The sequence below is a fragment of the Pseudorasbora parva genome, chromosome 16 (genome assembly GCF_024679245.1).
Source record: "Pseudorasbora parva isolate DD20220531a chromosome 16, ASM2467924v1, whole genome shotgun sequence".
NCBI classification, from domain to species: domain Eukaryota; kingdom Metazoa; phylum Chordata; class Actinopteri; order Cypriniformes; family Gobionidae; genus Pseudorasbora; species Pseudorasbora parva.
In genome coordinates, this window is record NC_090187.1 from 31,904,005 (window position 1) to 31,910,440 (window position 6,436).

The window sequence follows — 6,436 nt, forward strand, 5'->3', positions numbered from 1 at the left end:
ACTGTGGTCCTTTAAAAGTAGGAAAGGCAATTTCGGAGAGGCTAGCAATAGCCAGCTAGTTTTGAAGTGTAAGGTGGGTTCATATGTCGTAATTACCGCAATTACGTCATTTCAACTTGTAAAAAGCATTCATGTCCATGCAGAGCTCATAATTACAACTTGTAAGATGAGAATTGTCTGAGAGCTCATACTTGTACCACGTGAACGCTGTGCCACCCTACCACTGCTGATTCATTTAGGTGAAATGCATAATCGGATCCAGTCGCAGTTTTCGATTGCCTGACAAGTCAGACCCACATCAAGATGTTTGGTCTGGAAACTCACCTTTGACAGCTCAATCTGAGGGGCGGGATAAACAGTTGTCTTTCAAACTCCCTCTGCACGATGTGCACGCAATTGGATAGCGCTACAACCAACCAGAGCTAGTTGAAAGAATAAACTTTCGGCGAATCCGATCGGCCAAACTCAGAACACATCTTCCCTTCTAAAGAATGACTTCAGTGCCGTTCTTTGTTCTTTTCTCAGAGAAAAGCTTAACTCCAAGTCTTCCAGAGTCGCGGTCAAAGCTGATTCGTAAGACCGCCGTGTTTACTAGAAGAAGCACGCAAGCGCAACTCGGCCGTCATTATGTTAAGCCCCACCCACCGACTCTATACACGATGTGATTGGCCCGACCAGAGTTTGGCGTTTACAGCTCAGAACTGTATTGAGAGTTGCTAGACGACACTCGCGGGCAGATTAGATTTGCTGCCGCTAGGGTGCGTCTAGATTTCTAGGCTAGGTTTTCGAGTCAATAGTACAGTGAACCGGTGACAGCAGTTCCCGGACATGAACCGGACTGATAATCACGCACAAATTACTTGCAAAGCTTCAAAACCTTTCAGAATCTTTTAATTGTGCTTTGGAGCGCATATACGTTTAAACTCTGTCAGTAAAAGTGTGTGTGCAACAAATTAATAAATTATGACTGCATTACGATATCTGATAATGGTATTTAATGATAGGCTACAGTAGGCCTATTTTGTAGATTATACCTTACTTTAATGGAAACAATGTTTTTGTTGAATTTATTGTGCAAAGTTTCATGCTTTTGTGAAGAAATTGGTTATGTTTTGTGTTGGTTAAGATAGATCATAATATTCTATTCAAGGCCATTGACATAAATGGAGAACACACTGCATTATAAAATATGAAAAATATTCTAATAAAGCTAAATATGCTCTTGTAAATCAAACTATAAGGCATAATGGATAGGGCATCTCTCAAAGTTTACCCCTTTTTATATTGTCCAGCAAACTGTCTCATCAGCACAGACCCCTTACAATTTCGTAACCACTTTCCACATAAAAGGACAATGCCTCCCTTGTCCTTTAATCCCACTTTCTTTTCACTTTTCCGACTCACCATAGCATCCCTTCATGTTTCCCTCCTCCCCTGCCCTTCTCCCTCAATCACATCTGTTGTGCCTGTAAACATTGTCTGGTTTGCTGAGATTAAGTCTTCTTTAACACAGTACAAACAACTTGAGGGCTGAGTTGCGCTCCAAAGTTACAAAAACACTTCTCATAACCAAGAGGAATCACAGTGCTGTCGAATAAGCTGGCAGCATTCAAATTTAGCAAGAAGCATTACAATTGGGTCAGCGGTTCTCAGCTGGTGAGAAGCTTATGGGTCAAAGCCAGGTCTGTTCGTCTGATCGCGGACATAAGGGGGAAATGCTTAATGCAAGAAATAAAACCAGCCATATAGTCATGTGTGAAATGAACAGTCTTATCTCATTTCAAAGGTAGCCTACAGGAGAAAAATCTTTATCTTTGTGACATTTTTTTATCTTTATTTATTACATTAAGTTGGCATTTCTTTATTAATTTAATGTAATAACAAAATGTCATCTTAAAGACTTTATGCGCCAGAAAAACAAGCGCAAGGCCATCTTTAGAACTTTGTGTTTGAACTTCTGTTTTTGTCATAGTAGCTCTGGTACGTTCAAGTCATGTCGTAAAGATCGTATTTATTTGAATGCCACCACAATGTCGTAAATACGAGTAAGCTCGGTATTGGGGGCATGCCAGTGAGAAACATGGCTGAATACCAGATTACTTAAAAGGTATTTATGGTGCGTTCAAGTCCTCCTGGGAAGTCCATGTTTATGAGTTGGGAAGTAGTCTTTACAACGACAGTGTTCAACTTTCGTAAAAGCCAGACGGACCTTCCCTTAATTAACTGGCCTACACACAAAAAATACAGCAAGGTTTTTGTACTAATTTATGAAGCCACTGAATAAACTTTATCATTACATTGTTATACAATATTATTATATTTTGTGAAGGGAATTAGCTCATTTTGTTGTAAATAAAAAAGCCTGACAAGTCACTGCTAATTCCGAAAAAAATTGTGGCAATTTCTGCTTTTGAGTTTATATTTACACTGACACGCCCCCCAACTAGTAAAGAACGGAAAATCCCGAACTTCCAACTCGAATTTACTACTTTATGTGCATTCAACTCGTAAATACGAGCTTGCTGCCTTCACATGCTATCGGAATTACCGTAAATACTAGTTTCCTAGTTAAAAAACTTGGACATGAACGCCCTCAAGCTCGTAATCACGACGTCAGAACTTGTGAAGTAAGAAATTTCCGACTATGTGAAGGCAGTATCTAAAATCATTAGCAGTGATATTTACAAGCTTTTCTATTTACAGAGATGTAAGCTATTGCCTGCACAAACTATGATAGTATAATAATACAACAATATAATATAATACTATATAATATAATGTAAAAATAAAGTGTACATTGTCTTCAAACATTAATTAAAAACATAAAGCATGCACATTTCCTTGTTCTTCATTTTTTAATAAGTAGAGTTTAAGAACCTTGCTGTATTTTTGTGTAATTAATGCTGGCTTCACATACTATCAGAAGTTTCCTACTTCCCACTTCAGAAGTCGTGATTACGAGCTTGTTGTGTTCAGGTGCTTTGTTGTCAGAAAGAATGGATGACGCCAGGTTCATACTTTTGTGCATCTTTGGAAAATGTTATTTTAACACTATAACCATTTCAGTCATTTCCCGGTCCCAGAAAATCATATAATCACTGGCAAACCTAGCAGCACAACATGAAACATTGTTTATAATCACATTCACAATAAAAGCATAATGTAGACAAGATAAGGCTCCTTAAAGACTTAAATGGCAATAGTTCTCAGCCATAGGCTACATGAGCTATTGTATAGCTTTTACCACACTATCTAGATAGTCAGCTTGCTCACTACTATTCTGGAATGATGATCAACTAGATGCGATTTTCGATGTGTTAAAAATACACAATATGCTTCAAATTATTATTAATTTATGTAAATATGTACTACTTTAACGACAAGACAATGAAATTGTTGCGGAAAAAAACTTAATAAAACACCTGCCACAGCAGTACCCCATCTGCCATTTTTAACGGTTATGCCACGCCCATCTCAGGAACTTGGGTATCAAAATTATTTCCGAACTTCCCAGTGGCAAACACGACATCAGAGGGCGTTCATGTGCCATTTTTACCTCGAAAACTCGTATTCACGATAATTTGAAATAATCACGAACTTGAACGCACCTACAGTTGTAAACACGACTTCCCACCTCGCAAATACGAAATTCCCAGTTGGACTTGAATGCAAATGGCGAAGAGCTGGCGAAGTTGATTTATTTACAGTAAAGCTGAAAGTTATCATGAGCATTGTAATGTTCGAAGCGGATGTCATAACAAATGTCAGTCGGCCGGGAAGATTGTATTCATAATCCGTAAGCTCTAACCTTCATGCCATGGAAATACAAACCGGAAGACAGAACTAGGGATAGGAGGAGCGATATATCGATATAAGTTACTGATGTGAGCTTCAAAAAGTATCGATACGGAAATAAAAATATCGAAGGTGTTTTTTTTTTCCTTTCTTTAAAAAGATTATTTAATGTATACAATACGAATAACCTATGTAACTGAATAGTTGTGTAGTTTTGCTGCTCATCTGAACCGATCTGAACCATAGACCGTAAAAAAATATGGACGACTCAACATCATCCGTTTCCGCTTGGCAGATTTGAAGCTTTCAGGCGGCCTGCACGGCGCGGACATCTTGGGACCGAGTCTGAGCAGTAGCGATTTCGGGACCGGAGTTGCGCAGTAGAGCGCAGGAAGTAGAGCAGGAAGTACAGTCGCGATATCTAAAGCCCGCCCACACTCTCGCAGATGCAGAACAATTAATAATGTTGGTGTGAAATAAACAGTTATGGAAATTTAGAAATTAAAGCTAAAGCTCTAATCTGCTCCCAAAAATTTCGAAAAAAGTCCGTTAGTGCCTCAGTGACAACTTCACTCAGAGAAGCCGTCAGTCTCAGCTGTCAATCATGACGTCACACCCCCCGTTTTTATAGCATCAAATAACTAACTCAAAGTAAACTTATTTTTAAAACGAACACCTGAAATGAAATCATTGTGATGATAACTGCCTTCAGTGACATAAACTAACTTTGGGGAAACATTTTTGAAGTGTAATTTTATTATTTAGTTTGCCTCGCGTCCATTAGAAAACACAGAGGGGCGGCTATACTGGGACCGGTCACCGGGGGGCGATCGAGGCGCGAAAGCTTCAGTAAATGGGAGACTGCAGGCTTGATCTGAACATAGACAGTAAAAGAAATGGACCGAGCGACCACATTGACGTCAACGGCGAAATAATGAAGTCAACCTAGGGGCACTCACTTCCTGATGGCTGAGCGAACTGCGCAGGCTCAGACTGAGCCTGACGACATAGATGTGACGTGAGCCTCCTGTCGGACAGCTGTAGGTCTTCTAGTTGATGTGGAAAGTGAAAGCTGAATCACGTTGTTTAAATATTTTCTCCCGTTGCTTTTGGCTCACTATGGGCTTCTCCCCATTCTTCCCGCTTGACTTTATCAGACTTTATGTCTTCACGTCCCCCAGACTGTCTCATAGACAGTAAAAGATTGCCTGCGAGCGTCTCCTCAGGTCTATACGGTAATTTCTCAACTGTGCGACAGAGTCGCGTTGGTTATGACGCAATCGTTAGCCTATTTTTACAAAAACAGCTTCTACGGGGCGATAGTGTAAGATACAAGGTAACGGAGCCTTTTATACATTGTCATGTTTCTTTAGAAATAAACAATGGACAAATGGAGTCTTTAAACGTCTCAGATGTAAAGTTATTCACTGTCAAAGTGACTCAAAAATGAATGGGAGTCAATGGGATGCTAACAGCAGGTGATGGCTTGGTTAGCAATGGCAGCCCCTAGGGGTGGAACGCTTTCCGAGCGCTAGATTACCCCCTTGGATCTGAACCATGATCTGAAACGCACGCAAATGCTGCAAGACAGAACCATTCGATCACAGAGAGAGCGTTCACTCAATATGACACTAGTATTAAAAACAGAGCTGCATTTCCAAAACTGTCATAAAAAATAAACCCTTGATGCTTTTGGAAACGCAGCCCAGAACAATGCTCATCAGAATACAGGGAACATATGTTTGGGTTAATTCAAAATAAACTATTAGAAATTGTAGCCTTCAGTGCAATTACACTCTTTAAATGTAATGTTAAACATTGATATTGATCATGTTCTATTCTGTAACGTTAATATAAATCATACACTATCAGAATAAAAAGGATGCATTTTATGGATGGAACGTCTGTCACTGGCAGTCCCTTATGAAAATGAACCTTTACTAGTGACCGTAGTTCCATGGTTACCACTACAAGTAAACATTTTAACCATGTGTAAACAAAAATATGATCTAATAAGTTGCAATTAAGGCATATTGAATGTTAAAAAACCTTTCAAATATGTTAACTGGGTATCTTTACCCATTTTACTCTAAATAAATGTAATAATTTAATAAATGTAATCATTCAAATGTTCAGTTTAGAAGTATCGATATCGGTGATACTGGCCTTGAAAGTATCGTATCGGAAAAAAAAAGTGGTATCGCCCATCCCTAGACAGAACACAACGAGGGCAGCACTGAAACGGGGCGGAGCTACAAAGGTCTATTAAATTTCAAAAGATGTAAGAGAACATTTTGTAATCCTTTTGATATTTTAAATCTTTATTAATTTAATAAATTAAATTACCGTATGTTTATATTAATTAAAAATAAAATATATAGGGGTTTTACATTTTACGTATTTTAATGTATGTGTTATAGGAGACTTTTATTTTGTTGCAGAGAGCACAGAATATTCATTTAGAAACCAAAATGGTTATTTCTATTTTAAATATTTTGTGCAATAGATAGTTCTGGTTTTGGGTCTATACCCAATACAGTAAGAAAAGTGTATACAGTAAAATCTGGTTTCTGCAAAATTATGGACTTCCAGCCTATTAAAAAACAATTCCCTGACTATAAAATATGACAAGAAACTTGAG